Consider the following 19,080-nt stretch of genomic DNA (forward strand, 5'->3'; position numbering starts at 1 on the left):
GATTTGCCAAGGAGAGAATGGAGGTCTGGGACCTCCTGGCTACAGGATCGTATAAATCACTCAACACTAGTAAAGTCGAAGTTTTGAAAGTAAATAATTTCCATTTGTACTAGAGCTAATTAGTCTAAGGAAAATGGTGACAGAGATGTATTCTGTAACTTCTCAGGCAGCCCTGGAAGTCTGACTCCAAAAGCAGTTTTCAACATACTCATCTCTAAGATGTTACAGGTAGGCAGCTAATGTTTACTGAGTTTGCACTGTCTTCAGACATGATTCTAAGTGATTGTGATGTTCACTCACTCCCCTGAGGTTGTATTTTTTATTATCTCCTTTTACAGTATGGAAACTGAGGCACAAGGGGGTTAAGTGACTTGCCCAATGTTAGCACTAACTCTTAATACTTGATTCAACATGTGAGGAAACTGAAATGCTGAGAAACAGCCCACGAGCTAAATATTCAACTTGCTACTCAGCTGAATAGGAATTTCCCCCCTAACTATGTGCACAAGGAAACATTGCATCCTTTCCTGTGGGAGTGGGTTATAGGCCCCTCTTGCCTCTGAAGGCTTCATGTGGAGATGGGGGTTGCCGAATTCTGAGATTTCAGAACCTCAATTGGAGTCCTGGGAGATAAGCCATTTCCCATAGTTCAAAGAGCCTAACAGAAATTGCTCATTTAGGGGCAATAAACAATGTGGGCTAGTGAACATAAAAATTTTGTGTGTGTGTGCTTGTCAAAATTCCTTATATCATGTTAAGGTAATTATTTTTCATGAACATGCTTTTCATGGCAGTTGTTGTGCATTTTGTTTCACATCTTAAAAACGGGTTTATTGATTATCTTCTACATTGTTGTTCAGTCGCTCAGTCATGACTGACTCTTTGTGACCCCATGGATTGCAGAACACCAGGCTTCCCTGTCCTTCACTATGTTCTGGAGCTTGCTCAGATTCATGTCCATTGAGTCAGTGATACTATCTAACCATCTCATCCTCTGCTGCCCTCTTCTCCTCTTGCCTTCAGTCTTTCCCAGCATCAGGGTCTTTTCCAATACAGTTTATTTAAATCCTTCTAAATGTGGAATCTGGGGTCTGGACTTTAGGAATGAAAAAGTTAGAATGTATTGGCCTGCAGTGAGAGAGGGATGCTGTTGCTAATAGTCAACAATAACAGTAGATTAAAATGGATAGACCACTCCTGTTCTGCTGGGAGGCAGTGCTTCCTGGCTGTTATCTCCCTTTCCTACATTCTTAATCCACTGTCATATTGCAGACAACTGTGACTGTGTTCTTATTAATATCTCAGGGGCTTTCCCAGTGGAATTTGCAAAATGTAATTAAGATGGTGAATTGTCTGGGACTCCCATCTCTACCACTAAATGATAGCATTTTTATTTGGCTCTGAAATATTTTTGTATTGTTTGCTCTTTGGATTTACAAAGTCCCTGGTCCATTTAGAGAGAACTGTTGATCTTTAAATATACAGTAGGTGCTTATCCATAAACTACAGAGCCAGTCAAGCCCTGTTTTAATTTAAATTTTGAGTGAGTTATGAATTCATATGGATCAAAACAATGAAATGAGATGTGCTTTGAGAAGTCTCCATCCCGCTTCTGTCCTCTTATTAGGTGTATTATTAACCCCTGTCCCTCCACCTACAGGTCATCACTTTTTTTAGTTTCCTATAAACTGTTCCTGAGTATATTTATGCATATAAGTATAAATACATATAGCAGTTTTTTCCCTCTCTAACACACAAAAATGACATGATATTCATATGTTTATAACTATCTCTATTCTATATATATATATATATTTCCTAGAACTTTTTCACAGCAGAATATAGCGAGTATCTCCTTTTTTTTGGCTGTGCCATGCAACATGCAAGATCTTAGTTCCTTGACCAGGGATGGAACCTCTGCCCCCTGCAGTGGAAGTATAGCGTCTTAACCGCTGGACCACCAGGGAAATCCCATTTTTTCAAATGGCTGCATCATATTCCATTTTAGGTGTATATATATATGTATACACTCCCCTACACACACACACGTACTCTTCTGATGGACACTTAGGGTTTTTTTTCCCAATCATTTGCTATTATAAACAATGCTCCAAAGACTATCATGGCAGTATATTATTTTGCATGAAAGCAGACCATCTGTAGAAAAATTTCCCAGAAGTGAGATTTTGGGTCAAGGGTAAATGCATTTGAAATTTTAATAATGTTTCCAAATTGCTCCTTGGAGTTACATTCCCACCAGCAGTGTATGAAAATGACTGATTTCCTATGGTCTCCCTCAAAAGAGTATTAGAAAACATTTTTATCGATCAGACAAGTCAAAATCTGGAATTTATATAGTTTTAATTTATATTTTTTCCATTTGAAAAGTTGGTCAGCTTACATCATGTTGTTTAAAGGCCATTTTATTCATTTATTCCACAAAATGTCTATTAATGTCCTTTACTAATTTTTCTGTTGGGTTGCTGATAATTTTCTTACCAATTTTCAGTAGCTGTTTCCATGTTAGTGAGACTATCCATTGTTTTGTCTGTGACATGAGCTGAAAATATTTCCCCCAGGTTATTTGCTTTTTTTTTTCACTTATGACTTTTTTGTCATACAGAATTTATTGTTGCTTAATGTACTGGAGAATCCCAGGGACAGGGGAGCCTGGTGGGCTTCCGTCTATGGGGTCACACAGAGTCGGACACGACTGAAGTGACTTAGCAGCAGCAGCAGCAATGTAATTGAATTTTCAAACTTTTAAATACATTCTAAATTTTAAATCATAGTCAGAATGGCCTTTCTTCACTCGAAGGAAGTCATTTATATTTTCTTGTATTTTTAAGATATTTTATTACAGATAATTTTAAGCATAGACAAATTAGAGAAAATAGTATAATAAACCCCAACTACCTGTCATCTAACTTCAACAATTTGGAATATTTTGCCAATATTATTTCATCTTATTCTCCCACCTATTTTGAGAATATTTAAAGCAAACCCCAGACATTATATTTTCTTTGTAAGTATATCAATATATGTCAGTAACATGTCAAACTTCTTAGGATATAACTTCTATTTTATTATTGTACCAATGATTCCTAAAGATTATCCAGTACCAACCTGTGTTAAAATTTTCTTTTCTGGAACATTGATGGCTTTGTTTTCTCTGTGTGCAGTATGAGGTACATACCCAGTTATCCCAACTCAGTTTCTTAAAGTTTATTCTTAACTTACTGGTTTTAGATGCCATTTTTTCCATATAACAGACTCTCACGTGTATTTCAGTCTGTTTTCCAGACTTTCTATTCTGTTCCATTTGTCTATCTACTCAAATGCTGCTGCTGCACTGTTTTAATTAGTGTGACATTAGAGCTTGTCCTGTTGTCTTTCTGAACTAGTCATTCCCCAAATGAAATAGTAAGTAATCTACTCCAGTCATGCTATGTAAAATGGCAGAAATATACAGTCCAGCCTCCTCAAATCAGGGATGGGTCTGGTGACTTAAAAATCAACAAGGAGTGGGAGTAGAATGTGTGAGCATAAATCTGGTCCCTACAGAAAGTAACAGTAATCACACTGTGGGAAAGTAAATAGTAATAACATAAAAGCTGGAAATCTGGGACGGGTCCTCATCTGGAGCTAGGAGGAGGAAGCAGAACTGGCAAAAAGGACATAGTTTTGGTGGTTTAAACGTGCTTCTCCCTTGGTAGCAGATAATCCTGGTTCTCTTTGGCAAAGTCAGAAAGGCCGGTGGTAGAGGAAGTTGCAGTATTTGCTGTGTACCTGCCCTAGGAAACCTATCAGAGACATAAAGCGTGTTGAAGAGTGAAGAGGGCCTGGCCGAGGTGTTTTGGGGAGACTGTGCCATCATTGTGCTCTGGGAAACTCACAAACCTGAACAGGCAATAACCCTGAACTCCAAGGCTGCCTGTGTGCTGGCTTGTGCCTTGCCTCTGAAGTTGCAGGAGTGAACATTATTGTCCCTTTCTCAGGAAAAGGATGAAGATATTTTATTCTGAACCCTCTTTCCAGGAGACAGTATTAATTCTACCTAACAAGATACTGGAAAGTATCTGAGAGAGGACTTCTAATATGAGTTATTATGGGAAGAGTCATATGAAGTTTGAGCCAGGGCACATTTTCTTCTTGTAGTTTAGTTGCTGAGTCATGTCTGACTCTTTTTGACCCTATAGACTGTAGCCCTCTAGGCTTTTCTGTCCATGGGATTTTCCAGGCAAGAACATTGGAGCAGGTTGCCATTTCATACTTCAGGGGATCTTCCCGACCCAGGGGTTGAACCTGCGTCTCTTTTGTCTCCTTCATTGGCAGGGAGAGTCTTTACTCCTGAGCCACCAGGAGGGTATACTATAATACCATTTTTCCTTTTGAAATGCATGTATCTTCTGGACTCTGCACCATCACAAAAGTCCAGAGAGTAATAAGGTGGTCACAGCACAAGGAAAAGGCCTGGATCCATAGTGAGTGGAAAGACTGAACTGGGATGACTGCGGAATGGCTTCATCCCTGGCAGACACCCTTAATAACCTTTGACAGAGCCGGTAACCTCTTCATCCCCAATTTCCTCCTTATAACCTGCAGGAGAGCATACCCCCTTACCTCACAAGGATGTGGGGAACCTTAACTAGGTTCTGATGGGAAAGTTCTTTGCTGATGAGTCATGGTGTAGTAACTGTGCTAATTTGAGGCTGCCCAGACGCAGACACCAAAGGGTAAATGGAAATCGGTCGTCATCAGAGTCCGGGGAGTGGACTTTTCACACTGAATGAGTGGGTGGAGTCATCCTTGTTTGGGCATATTCAGCAGTTCCTGAGTGCCTACCCTGTGCAAACGGCAACAGGCAGCTGTGGTGGGGGCGGGAGGAGGTCAGCCAGGAGCCGCAGGCCTGAGGTGCCTGCACCGGGCTGCTGGAGTGGCTGCTGGCCTCCTTGGAAGACAGTAGCTCAGATCTGGGACTCTTTGGACCAGAAGCCACCTTTGCCATCAGTGGTGTGAGCTGGGCATTGGTTATAGTCGGCTTCACATTCCAGCATGGTTTAAACAGTAAGAGTCATCGGGGCTCCCTCAGTCCCCCTCACATTCCAGATGCCACTCTTACCAAATCCCTAAGCTACCTTTCTCTCTTAGGTGTTCCAGGGAAAAGAATCTTCGTGTTCATTAACAAAAGAGGAAAAGAAAAGGGACCCCACTTTTGGCCTCTTTGACTTCTGTGTTTGCATGAAGCTGTTTTACAAAGTACTTTCAAGGTGTGCTTTATTTTAAGCACAAGGTAAAAGGGACTATTTTAGGCATTATCATAGAACACTGTCTCTGCCAATAAGGAGTTTTATGCTCTGGAAATTGGTACAGAATATGGATGAGATCTCAATGTACATTTCAAGCTGAACTTTTTTTTTTTTTAGATGTCCTTGGGTGAGAGTAGCAGGAAGTGAAAGAGGAGGAGAAGAGAAAATTAAGAAGGGTGAGTACGAGTAGATTTGGAAGGTGAAGTAAATGGCTTCTCTGGGCAAATGAGGCTAAGACCATTATCCCAATAGGAAGTTTTTGGACCGTGGAAGGTTAGAGGTAACCAGAGAAAAATCAGAGGAAGTTCAGGAGAAAGTCCTTAAGTGATAAGCCCATTGTCACATAAAAATAGTGTTGTTTATTGAAATACAAGATTTTAAGGAAGGAGAATAGGACAAATCATAATTGTGCTAATATGGAATTCTGGTTTTCAGTGAATTTATTTTTAATTTTAAAAATATACAGTTTTTAAAGGTTACTTTGCATTTATAGTTATTAGAAAATATTGGCTATATTGCCTTGTTGCACAACACATCCTTGAGCCTATTTTAAACCCAATAGTTTTTACCTCCCACTCCCCCCACCCCATGCTACCCCCCCACCTGACTCCACTTGTAGCCATTAGTTTGTTCTCTGCATCTGGGAGTCTGCTTCTTTTTTGTTATATTCACTAGTTTGTTATATTTTTCAGAGTCTACATATAACTGATAGCATGTAATGCATCTTTCTGGCGTATTTCATTTAGTGTGTGTCCTCCAAGTCCATCCATGTTGCTACAAATGGCAGGATTTTATTTTTTATGGCTGAGTAGTATTCCGTTGTATATATGCACCACTTCATCTGTTCTTCTGTTGATGGACACTCAGGTTTCTTTCACGTCTCGGCAGTTGTAAATAATGCTGCTGTGAACATTGAGGAGCATACATCTTATTCAATTAGTGACTTTAAAATTTTTTTCAATAATAGCCGGGAGTAGAATTGCTGGGACATATAGTAGTTCTATGTTTAGTTTTTTGAGAAGCCTCTATACTGTTTTCCACAGTGGCTGCACCAATTTACATTCCCACCAACAATGTATGAGGGTTCCCTTTTCTCCACATCCTCACCAACATTTGCTATTTGTATTATTGTTGGTGTTAGTCATTTTGACACATGTGAGGTGACATCTCATTGTGCTTTTGATTTATATTTCTCTAATATTAGCAATGTGGAGCTTCTTTACATGTTCCTATTGGCCACCTGCATGTCCTCTTTGGAAAAATGGCTATCAAGTTCTTCTGCTCATTTTTTAATTGGGTTGTTTTATTTTTTTATATTGAGTTCTTTGAGCTGTTTATGTATGTTGGTTATTAGTCCCTTATCAGTCATGTCATTTGCAAATATTTCCTTCCTTTCAATAAAGGCTGTCTTTTTGTTTTTCAGTTGTTTCCTCTGCTGCACAAAATCTTTTCAGTTTAATTATGTCCCATTTGTTTATTTTTGCTTTTATCACCTTTAATTTAGGAGACGGACCCAAAAAATATTGCTGTGATTTATATCAAAGTGTGTTCTGCCTATGTTTTCTTCTAAGAGTTTTAGGGTTTTAGTCTTACTTTTAGGTCTTTAATTCAGTTTGAATTTATTTTTGTATATGGTGTGACAGAATGTTCTCATTTCATCCTTTTACACATAGCTGTCCAACTTTCACTTATTGAAGAAATTGTCCTTTCTCCATTGTATATTTTTGCCTTTATCAAAGTTCAAGTTGATTGTTACTGATTATAAGTATGTGGGTTTATTTCTGGACTTTCTGTCCTATTCCACTGATCTATATGTTTTGTGCTAGTACCACACTGTTTGATTACTATTGTTGTTCAGTCACTCAGTCATGTCCAACTCTTTGCAACCCCATGGATTGTCCCATGGAAGCCAGCATTCCAGGCTTCCCTGTCCTTCATCATCTCCGAGAGTTTGCTGAAACTCATGTCCATCGAGTTGGTGATGCCATCCAACCATCTCATCCTCTGTCATTTTCTCCCCCTCCTGGTTTCAACTTTCCCAGCGTCACGGTCTTTTCCATTGAGTTGACTCTTTATATCAGGTGGCCAGAATATTGGAACTTCAGCTTCAGCATCAATCCTTCCTATGAATTTTCAGGGTTGATTTCCTTTAGGATTGACTGGTTTGATCTCCTAGCAGTCCAAGGAACTCTCAAGAGTCTTCTCCAACACCACAGTTTGAAAGCATCAGTTCTTAGGCGCTCAGCCTTCTTTATGGTCCAACTCTCACATCCATATATGACTACTGGAAAAACCATAGCTTTGACTAGATGGACCTTTGTTGGCAGAGTATTGTCTCTGCTTTTTAATACACTGTCTAGGTTTGTCATAGCTTTTCTTCTAAGCAGCAAGGGTCTTTTAATTTCATAACTGCAGTCACCATCTGCAGTGATTTTGGGGCCCAAGAAAATTAAGTCTGTCACTGTTTCCATTGTTTTGCCATCTATTTGCCATGAAGTGATGGGACTGGATGCCATGAACTTAGTTTTTTGAATGTTGAATTTTAAGCCAGCTTTTTCACTCCCCTCTTTCACCTTCGTCAAGAGCTCTTTGCTGCTAAGTCACTTCAGTCGTGTCTGACTGTGTGACCCCACAGACGGAAGCCCACCAGGCTCCCCTGTCCCTGGGATTCTCCAGACAAGAACACGGGAGTGGGTTGCCATTTCCTTCTCCAATGTGTGAAAGTGAAAGTGAAGTCGCTCAGTCGTGTCTGACCCTTAGCGATCCCACAGACTGCAGCCTACCAGGCTCCTCCATCCATGGGATTTTCTAGGCAAGAGTACTGGAGTGGCTTGCCATTGCCTTCTCCATTAGATGCACTTTACTTTCTGCCATAAGGGTGGTGTCATCTGCATATCTGAAGTTATTGATATTTCTCCTGGCAATCTTGATTCCGGCTTGTGATTATTGTAGCTTTGTAATATAGTCTGAAGTTAAGGTATGTGATTCCTCCAGCTCTGTTCTTCTTTCTCAAGACTGTTTTTGCAATTTGGGATCTTTTGTGCTGCCAGCAGCAGTATTCATGGATAAAATGTTCCCCATTATGGCTGTGACTAGTGTCTACATCCCCTCGGTGAGCTGCAGCCACCTCCCATCTCTCTCGGTGACTGTCTTAAGACAAGCAGGGAGGTCTGGCCCAGGTTCCTATCAAATTCCTGCTTTTGTCTTAGGTCCTGGTTGTATGTGAAATTTTGTGTAGCCTTTTTAAGAGTGGAGTCTATATTTCCCCCAATACTGTGAAGCCCTAAAATTAAGCCCTGCTAGCCTTCAAAGTCAAATGCTCTAGGGCAGAGGTTCCCAGCCTCTGGGCCACAGACTGGTACCTCCTGTCAGATCAGCAGCAGCATTAGACTAGAAATAAAGTGCACAGTAAATGTAATCATTTGCACTTGAATCATCACAAAACTTTCCCCCTCCCCGCTGGTCCATGGAAAAATTGTCTTCCGTGAAACCGGTCTCTGATGCCACTTTCTGGGTACTACTGCTCTAGGGGATGATCTTCCTGATGCAGGACCACACAGGCTGGGGAATTAGACATAGGGTCCAGAATTCTTATGCCTTTTGGGAGAACCTGCACAATATAATTCTCCAGTCCGGGGGTCAGCCCACCCAGGGGTATGGGATTTGATCTTGAGTCTGCCTTTCCTAGTTGTCTTGTTGTGGTTCCTTCTCTATGTCTTTAGTTGGAGAAGATCTTTTCTGGTGGGTTCTAGTCAGTTTTTATGGATGATTGTTTTGCAGATAGTTGTTTTGCTGTGCTCATGAGAGGAGGTGAGCTCAGGATCTTTCTACTCCCCCATCTTCCCCCTTCCTCAGTGAAATGTTTATGTTTAAATAAGCTTACATTTCTGTGTTAGGTTCTATGATGTAGTAAGAGTACCGCTTTGAATACATTAAAGCTTCCATGGGCTCCAGTGCTATGTTCATCAAAATGTGTTCCTTTTTCTCATCTCTTTTATTAAATAAGGTTCAGGAATTTCACCTCCCTCTCTTTCTCCTTATTCCATGGTGTTCTTCAGTGATCGTAGGAGCAGGAAAAAGATGCATTTTGGTGGACTTATGATATTTGCATGGGATTATAAAATATTTTTCAGCTAGATTTTTCTTGTTAATATTCTCATTTTCTTTCTAAAACCTTCATTCTCCCCTTGATTAGTTTGTAGCATAAATCCAGTTGTAACAGTTGCTCTTATACTCTCCTGGTAAAGCGGTATTGTTTAGTCACTGCAGCTATTCCTACAACGCCTGACGCTTTGGTTCAGTGTGACTTACTTCCTAGTGTTTTGAGACTAGATTCACAGATTTGTAAGGGTCCTGGAAGGAACCAGATGGCATATTCAGACTGGTGTTGTTTGAGAGAATGAATAAGGGGCTATTTACAGTGGTTTGGGCTAGGTTTAGGGATATCAACAAAGGATAGTCCCAGCCTTCAGAGATGGCAACAGAGAGAAGCCATTTCTCTCCTACAGGCCTGAAGCTGTGAGTTGCTCAGTTGTGTCGGACTCTTTGCAACTGCATGGACTGCAGCCCACTAGGCTCCTCTGAGCATGGAATTCTCCATGCAAGAATACTGGAGTGGGTAGCCTTTCCCTTCTCCAGGGGATCTTCTCAACCCAGGGATTGAACCTGGGTTCCCCTGCATTGCAGGCAGATTCTTTACCATCTGAGCCTTGGATAAGAAAAAATGGTTACTGGAAGCCAGGTGAAGGTAGCTATGAAGTTAGGGACCTGACAGGAGCTGAGAGACATGAGGACAGCCTGGCAGGGAGTGAGTCGGGGAGTAAATACCTCAGTCTCACGCTCTGCCCGCTCTCCCGCCTGCCAGCTTCTGCCATCAGCCAAATCAAATTGAGAGCCCGTAGGAAAGGGAACTGTGTGCCTGGTCATCATAGCTTGGCTTCCCAGGGCACAGATGAGGGTGGACAGGCTGAGGTGGGGCTGGAGGAGCAAGAGATGAAAGCCCAGCAGGGCTCAGTCCCTTTCACCCTTTTAGGATAGCTTGGGAAGATCATGTGGTCGGAACATATTTAAGGCCCAACCCAGTATGTGTTGAACCACATGTGAATACACTAGGCCAGCGATGGGCAGAGCTTTAGTTGTTGAAAACAGAGCTCTCAAAATCTTCATATGTTCACCTAAAATCTGAATGAACAGTCAACATAGAAATGGAAATTCTGTTGGTGGAAAAGATGAAAAAGCTTTTTTTTTTTTTTTTAAAAAAAAAAGGGTAATTCCTATGTGTGTGAGGCATTGATGCTGCTAAGTCACTTCAGTCGTGTCCGACTCTGTGTGACCCCATAGACGGCAGCCCACCAGGCTCCCCTGTCCCTGGGATTCTCCAGGCAAGAACACTGGAGTGGGTTGCCATTTCCTTCTCCAATGTGTGAAAGTGAAGTCGCTCAGTCGTGTCCGACTCTTCGCGACCCCATGGACTGCAGCCTACCAGGCTCCTCCATCCATGGGATTTTCTAGGCAAGAGTACTGGAGTAGCTTGCCATTGCCTTCTTTAGCTCATCTATAAGCAAGAATTGGAGCTGCAATTCCCACTCCAGTGCTCAACAAGGAAGGGCAATCTTGTATCCCCAAACAAACCCCAAGCATTTTCCAGGGTGGAGACCATTCCATGGGGCAGAGGAGACACAGAAAGTTTTCATGAGGGAGAAATATTGGAGCTTAGCCTTTAAAAAAGAGTGAGTGAGAAATACAAAGTATTTCTTTAAAGAAGAGTGACAAATACAAGCACAGAGTCTACTGTTCTTTTTTTCTTTTTTTGAATTTTTAAAAATATTACTTTTAATTGCAGTATAATTGCTTTACAATGTTGTGTTAGTTTCTGCTGTATAGCAACATGAATCAGCCATATGTATACATATATCCCCTCCCTCTTGAATTCCCCTCCTACCCACTCACCATCCCACCCCTCCAAGTCATCAAGAGCACTGAGCTGAGCTTCCTGCTAGTTATCTATTTTCCACATGATAGCCTATATACGTCGGTGCTACTCTCTCAATTTGTCCCACCCTCTCCTTCCCACACCACAATGACCACAAGTCTGTTCTCTACATCTCCATCCCCATCCTACAGATAGGTTCATCAATACCATTTTTCTAGATTTCATATGTATGCATTAATATCCAATATTTGTTTTTCTCTTTCTGACTTATTTTACTTTGTATGACAGGCTCTAGGGAGCCTGTTGCTTTTTGAAGCACAATTTGTGAGAACTACTTTTATTTATGAGCATAGACAAAGACGTATGGATGTGAGAGTTGGACTATAAAGAAAGCTGAGTGCCGAGGAATTGATGCTTTTGAACTGTGGTGTTGCAGAAGACTCTTGAGAGTCCCTTGGACTGCAAGGAGAGCCAACCAGTCCATCCTAAAGGAGATCTGTCCTGGGTGTTCATTGGAAGGACTTATGTTGAAGCTGAAACTCCAATACTTTGGCCACCTGATGCGAAGAGCTGACTCAATGGAAAAGACCATGATGCTGGGAAAGATTTGAGGGCAGGAGAAGGGGATGACAGAGGATGAGATGGTTGGATGGCATCACCGACTCGATGGACATGGGTTTGGGTAGACTCTAGGAGTTGGTGATGGATAGGGAGGCCTGGCGTGCTGCAGTTCATGGGGTTGCAAAGAGTCGGACACAATGGAGCAACTGAACTGAATAGACAGAGAATATAGATTTATCAGAAAGCATATAAATGAAAATACTCCACTGAGGCCTAAATATTGTGCTTACATATATTCTAGAGTAGTTTTCTTAAAACTCATCTTTAGAGGAGTTTTACATTCTTCTCTCATATATACTTAGATAATCATAGCATTTGAGAGCTGAAAATAGGTGTATTAAATTTGTCTTAAATCTGGCCAGATATATGGTATAATCTTAATCATATTGGCTGGTATGTAATCCATTGAGGAACCATAAATCTCTAATTTTAGATATTTTTTAAGAGTATGGTTGCATTATACTGTTGTTAGTTTCTGCTGTACAGCAAAGTGAATCAGCCATACATATACACATATCCCCCTTTTTGGATTTCCTTTCCATTTAGTCACCATAGAGCATTGAGTAGAGTTCCCTACGCTATACAGTCCTTGTTTGTTATCTATTTAAAACATAGTAGTGTATGTAAGTCAATCCCAATCTCCCAATCCATTCCACTTCCTTCTAATTTTAGCCTTTAATACTTATTTAATAGTTTGATAATTAAACCAGCAATGTAGGGGACTTAGTCATTCTCCTTTAATTCCCACAACTCTGCAAAATGGATATTTAATATCTCTGTTTTACTGATAGGAACCTGAGTCTCAGAGCAGCAGAGGAATCAGCCAGAGGTGGCAGGTCCAACTAATGGCAGGGTCAGAATTTGCTCCCAGGCCTGAGCGCCTCTAAAAGCCATTCTCCCCACACTAGACTAGGCAGCATATACACTTGACTTTACCTTTGTAGGACTGTGAACCATTGCTTAAATGTCATTTTTCATGATGCAATTAAAACACTATTTAATGCCTATAATTTTTCAATTTCCTCTGGGAATATAAAATTATGCACATATATATCTTTATGTGTACACTTCCTTCTGCTCCAAGGTAATAGTGACAATTTATAGGGCGAGTGACATGCTGTAACTTTGTTATATATGTAGACTGCAGAAATTTTTTAAATTAGAATTGCTTTTATAAGCTTGTTACCTTCCAGAGAGTTCTTTGAATAATCTGTTCTGGAATTGGTGACTGTGCAAAAGTTAGCATGATATTCTTTTGCCATTGCATGTAGTTTATTGCTTGTTTTCAAATGGCCTCCTGTTTTAGAATGATAGCCATGAACATGTTCTTGTGCAATACAGTTTTAGATATATAATCAGGAATAATTTGAGCTAGTAGTATAAATCATGGTCCGTGACATAAAACCTCAGGACAGAAGAAAGACAACAGGACAAATGCATAGCAACAGTTCTGCATCCTAAAGCTTTCCCAAATGAAAGATAACCGTGTGGATGCTGAAAGCAGCTGACGTGATTGGTAATACAGTGTCTTACAGAGTTCTAGGGGCTTCCCAGGTGGCGCTGGTAGTAAAGAACCCGCCTGCCAATGCAGGAGATTTAAGAGACGCAGGTTAGATCCCTGGGTGGGGAAGATCCCCTGGAGGAGGGCTTGGTAACCTACTCCAGTATTCTTGCTTGGAGAATCCCATGGACAGAGGAGCCTGGCAGGCTATGATCCACAGGATCACAAAAAGTCAAACATGACTGAAGCGACTTAGCAAGAACACATGCTCAGGGTCACTTTGTCGTAGCTTTTAAGCAGTTATTTCATTCATAAGATATGTATGTACATCTGCATATATGCACACACACATATATATATGTGTACATATATATACACACATATATACATATGTACATATATGCACACATATCCAGATGAAATTATCATCTACAGTTTCTGTTTTGGTACAGATATTCCATCATGTTAGAATATATACAGAGAGATTCAAATGAGACACACATCTGTATACATACTTTATTTCTGTGGTCATTTTTCTCCGTCTGCTGAGGCTAAATGCACTCACAAGTGATCGCCGTCACCTGCATGTGTAGTGACCTTGAAAGCTAAGTTTTCTCAGTTGCGTTCTGTATGCCATGTGTTAGAGAAGGCAAATTTTGGATTGCTCTCTAGTCAACAATTGTAGAATAATGGGTCCTTAGCCAGCTGTTGGACATTTCAGCCTAGATTTCTATTATGAGAACTTTGATTGGTTATTAAAAGACATGAGTTCAGTACAGCAAGCACAAAGGGGAACATAAAAAAACATTGTCTTCCAAGCCTAGCCTCTGCTGCCACTCAGTTTACATACATGCAGTTCTGCTGGTGGCATGCGCGTTAACAGCTCCAACACCTCTGTGCCTGCAGCTCTCTTGAAGAGGTTCTGTCTGGTTATTCTGTCTTCCTCTCAAATTTAAAGACACCTCTCTTGCACAGAAAAGAAAATAACATCCCTCATGTGCCTGCCTGACAGCAGAAATATCTTTATAAAATTGCCTCAATATTAAAGCTTTGGCTTTTTTTTTTTTTTAAAGACATGGCCAAATGAGGGATGCATCTTGAGCTCTTCAAAACAAATTTCAGGCATTATCTGCATGTTCTCTGATGCTCTCTGTAGAAAAATGCATAGGGCCCATTAATTTGAGAATTAAGGACTAGGGAGTTTTCTGTTTACAAATCATGAGAATGTGTATTCCACATATGTTTCCCTTGGCTCCTGGGCAGTACAGAGCAGAGCGTGACATACAGCAGAGGAACACCATTCATACAAGGGGTTAGGATCTTTATTTTTCCTTTCATCCAATATGGTTTTTACACTGTATTTTGAGAACCTTAATGCATAATAGATTTGGCATAGGCCTCTTAAAAATCACTTATGGAAGCAAACCGTGTAAAAATTATTCCACCCATGTGAAGGATACTTTTAGATATAATCAATTAACATATTTTATTAGGTCTCTACCATTTGTCCAAATAGTTCAATGAAACACGACAAACCAATCTTGATCCTTTTTAAAGGGAATCCATTTTCCAAGTCTCAAACATCTAAGCTTTTAAATGTTGTTCATTTGGAGTTCTTACTGTCTTATTTCTCCAGTGTCATGCAAGCCTTCTCAAAAAGATGTAAAATTATACCTTGGACAAAAATGCAGCTGAAAGGCTATTACTTTGGAAGTATCTTTTAGCCATTTCTTAAAATTTGAATCCCATTTAAAAAGATTTCTTTACAATTGATTAGACTATTTCTTCACCCAAATTACATACTTATGGGCCCTGTATTAATTCATAATTAGATTTAAATTTGGTTTGCATAATGAAATGATTTTAATGTTACCACAGTTTTAGACAGTATCTTGCACCACATTGCATGTAGTAGGAAAAACTCCCATCTTAACACTCTAAAATGCACACCTTTATGTTTAGAAATGAGATACTCAGTTCTGTGAGTTTTTGATCCTGTGTTTGATGAGATTTTTGAAAAGATTTTCTTTAAAAAAGAATAGCGGGAGTCTGAAATATTATGGTAATATTGTACTTCATTATGACTTTTTAGGGCATAACTAAAAGTCTTCATTAATATTCTTCCCCTAAAATCCCAGAATATTAGAAGTGAAGGAACCTTGGCAGTCATTCATCCCAGCTTTCCACTTGGTTGCAATAGAGAGAACTTCAGAGTCTTCTTGAGAAATGAGTGCACAGAACTCCACACTGTGTACCAGATTTGGTCCAGCTGGTATAGAATGGAGTTAGACAGTTATATCCCTTGATCTGATCTCTATTCTCCTAATATTGTCTGAAGAAGCCTTGGGGGAGGAAAGGAGAGGGAGAACAAGTCTTAAGCATCATCTCAGTAAAATAGGAATTACCTATGTAATTGCACTCAGTCCACACAATTTAGAAAATTTACCCACCTGACCCTAAGCCTCACTTGTCTTACTGGCAAATGGGGACAGTACTTCTTAACTCTGTGGTCACCTGATTATGAAATGTAGAACTAGAATTTTAACCGTCTGTTGTTGTTCAGTTGCTAAATTGTGTCTGACTCTGTGACCCCATGGACTGTAGCATGCCAGGTTCCCCTGTCCATCACTGTCTCCTGGAGTTTGCTCAGATTCATATCTATTGAGTCAGTGATGCTAACTAACCATCTCATCCTCTGCTGCTCCCTTCTTTTGCCTTCAGTCTTTGCCAGCATCAGGGTCTTTAGGTCTTCCTGAATCTAAAGCCCATTGTTTCCCCCTCAGAGATGACTGTATTAATATTTGACAGTCATAATTCACCAGTGGCTCACGTTAACTTTTGGGCTTCAATAATGTAACAACAGACTGGTTCCAAATAGGAAAAGGAGTACGTCAAGGTTGTATATTGTCACCCTGCTTATTTAACTTATATGCAGAGTACATCATGAGGAACACTGGGCTGGAAGAAGCACAAGCTGGAATCAAGATTGCTGGGAGAAATATCAATAACCTCAGATATGCAGATAACACTACCCTTATGGCAGAAAGTGAAGAGGAACTCAAAAGCCTCTTGATGAAAGTGAAAGAGGAGAGTGAAAAGGTTGGCTTGAAGCTCAACATTCAGAAAACGAAGATCATGGCATCTGGTCCCATCACTTCATGGGAAATAGATGGGGAAACAGTGGAAACAGTGTCAGACTTTATTTTTTGGGGCTCCAAAATCACTGCAGATGCTGATTGCAGCCATGAAATTAAAGGACGCTTACTCCTTGGAAGGAAAGTTATGACCAACCTAGATAGCATATTAAAAAGCAGAAACATTACTTTGCCAACAAAGGTCTGACTAGTCAAGGCTATGGTTTTTCCCGTGGTCATGTACGGATGTGAGAGTTGGATTGTGAAGAAAGCTGATTGTCGAAGAATTGATGCTTTTGAACTGTGGTGTTGGAGAAGACTCTTGAGAGTCCCTTAGACTACAAGGAGATCCAACCAGTCCATTCTAGAGGAGATCAATCCTGGGTGTTCATTGGAAGGACTGATGCTGAAGCTGAAACTGCAATACTTTGGCCACCTCATGTGACGAGTTGACTCACTGGAAAAGACTCTGATGCTGGGAGGGATTGGGGGCGGGAGGAGAAGGGGACAACGGAGAATGAGATGGCTGGATGGCATCACCAACTTGATGGACATGAGTTTGAGTGTACTCCGGGAGTTGGTGATGGACAGGGAGGCCTGGCGTGCTGTGATTCATGGGGTTGCGGAGAGTTGGACACGACTGAGTGACTGAACTGAACTGAATGTGTGACAGCACAGGGACTGTGTCACTTACTCTCTTTTGTGTGTAAGTGCTTAGCACAGTACCTAGTATGAATGCATGACTTATAAACATGCTGCTTTCAAGATTTGGACAAACGGTAAAGAGAGCTCAAATCATGATTCCATTTTTCCCTACTGAATGTTTTATGCAAGAGTAGAATCCATGGTACTCCATGGAGATTTTTGTATTTTCAGATAAAGATGATGGACTGAGCATAAACTAAAATTCTGTCTTGTATTTTACTTCAGGCACATAGAAATGCTAAATTAAATATCTTTAAAATTAATATTTAAACTTGGGTTGGGGGGTTGGATTATTCAGGTACTGGAAACGGAAAATCTGTCAGAGAGGGTCAGCTCTGAGCTGCAGGAGCCAGGCTCTCATTGCCCGGGTCATGTCCCCTCAAGGAAGACAGATGAAGCAGAGTCTCAGCTTATAGCCTGTGAATCATCTTGCCAAATTTATTGGGAACCAGAATATTGCCGTTGGTCAAACTCTCTTAATAGCTGGAAACAAGTATTACTACCCTTGTGATAGACTGTAAAGTTTCCTGGCAAATTTCTCCTTTTCTGAGGAGTGTTTTCATCTTTTCCACTGTGAGTAAAATTTGAGCATTCATGTTCCATTTTCTCTTTGCCTTCTATTCTTTTTAGAAGGGAAGGCAGGCCTATTAGGTTTGCCATTAAAGTGTCTTAGTGCAGATAAGTGATGCTTGCAGGAAGGTGTGAATGCTGGTGTTGATAGGCATGTTGGACTTAGGAGGGCTGCTCCCCTTAAATTATCTATTGCACTTGTTTCATTGGCAGTGGAGGTGGCCTTGTGCCTGCTGACTCATTTTTAGCAATTGTATAAGCTGTGCTGGTGTTTATCACCTCTGCTTGGTTTCGGGTTGCAAATCTCCTTTTGATCCCATCATGTCTTTATCATCTTTGGATGCCCTGCCAGCTCCTTATTGCCCACAATCTGTCTTACTTGCTAAGAAAGGTGCTCCTTATAATAGGTCATAGCTAATGATGTTTGTTCTGTTCCAAAATGTATCTATTGAATACCTACTATGTGCTGAGTGTGGACCTCGGGGGTATAAACATGATGGAGGTCCTTTTCCTATCTCAGAAGAACTTGAGGTCAAGGGTGTGCCATTCCTGAGGCCTGCACGTACCCCAGGAAAGCTTAAAAATGCCACGTATAGGATGGGATGGTGACCATGGCTGGGACCTGAGCCATGTACGTCCATGACTCCCGGCAGTAGTGGGCCAGTCTCATATGGAGCATCCTAAATTTACACATCTGGCTGCCTGCCATTCCCTGAGTGCCTGAGACCTGCCTGTCCCTGCTGTAACCCTACAGATGTGCCTTGCAGAGATCCCTTCTCTTGGCAAGGAAGCACACTGCATTCTGGAACAAGAATGAATATACTTTCCAAAGAGAGGACTCCTAAAATAAAGACCAGCACCAGGGGTGAGGGGTTTCTGACGAGGTCTTCTATCTGAGAAAGATGGGTGATGGTGATGAGCTTAGTTGGGGGCTGGTGGGGTGGGGTTGTTTTGAGCCACCTGTGGGTTTAAGAAGTGTGGACCAGGTACCTAATGTCTATGTGAGTCTATGTTAGTGTCAAAGTAAGAAAACATCTAAGTTACAGGAAGCTGAATTATAATGGCTGTATTCTAAGTCAGGTGGTCTGGGATTCCCATCTCTTTCAGAATGTTCCACAGTTTATTGTGATCCACACAGTCAAAGGCTTTGGTATAGTCAATGAAGCAGAAATAGATGTTTTTCTGAAACTCTCTTGCTTTCTCCATGATCCAGCGGATGTTGGCAATTTGATCTCTGGTGCCTCTGCCTTTTCTAAAACCTGCTTGAACATCTGGGAGTTCACGGTTTACATACTGCTGAGGCCTGGC

At 40.9% G+C, this 19,080-nt stretch overlaps 1 protein-coding gene across 5 annotated transcripts in view; it reads left to right on the top strand.

Annotated features, from left to right (window-relative positions):
• The window catches only part of LYPD6B (LY6/PLAUR domain containing 6B), a 255,515-nt gene that overhangs the window by 213,380 nt on the left and 23,055 nt on the right, over window positions 1–19,080 (top strand). For 2 of the 5 annotated variants that reach the window (XM_055398194.2, XM_055398193.2), the window contains one exon: window positions 5,427–5,485. The exons of 2 other annotated variants lie outside the window; for them this stretch is intronic. The gene's annotated coding sequence lies outside the window, so the exon portion shown is untranslated. Of the gene's footprint in view, window positions 1–166; window positions 229–5,426; window positions 5,486–19,080 lie in introns of all 5 variants that reach the window. One more of the 5 variants, XM_055398195.2, reaches the window with a different exon arrangement.

The sequence above is a fragment of the Moschus berezovskii genome, chromosome 2 (genome assembly GCF_049115385.1).
Source record: "Moschus berezovskii isolate FMDL1 chromosome 2, NW_MosBer_1.0, whole genome shotgun sequence".
In the NCBI taxonomy this organism is placed as follows: domain Eukaryota; kingdom Metazoa; phylum Chordata; class Mammalia; order Artiodactyla; family Moschidae; genus Moschus; species Moschus berezovskii.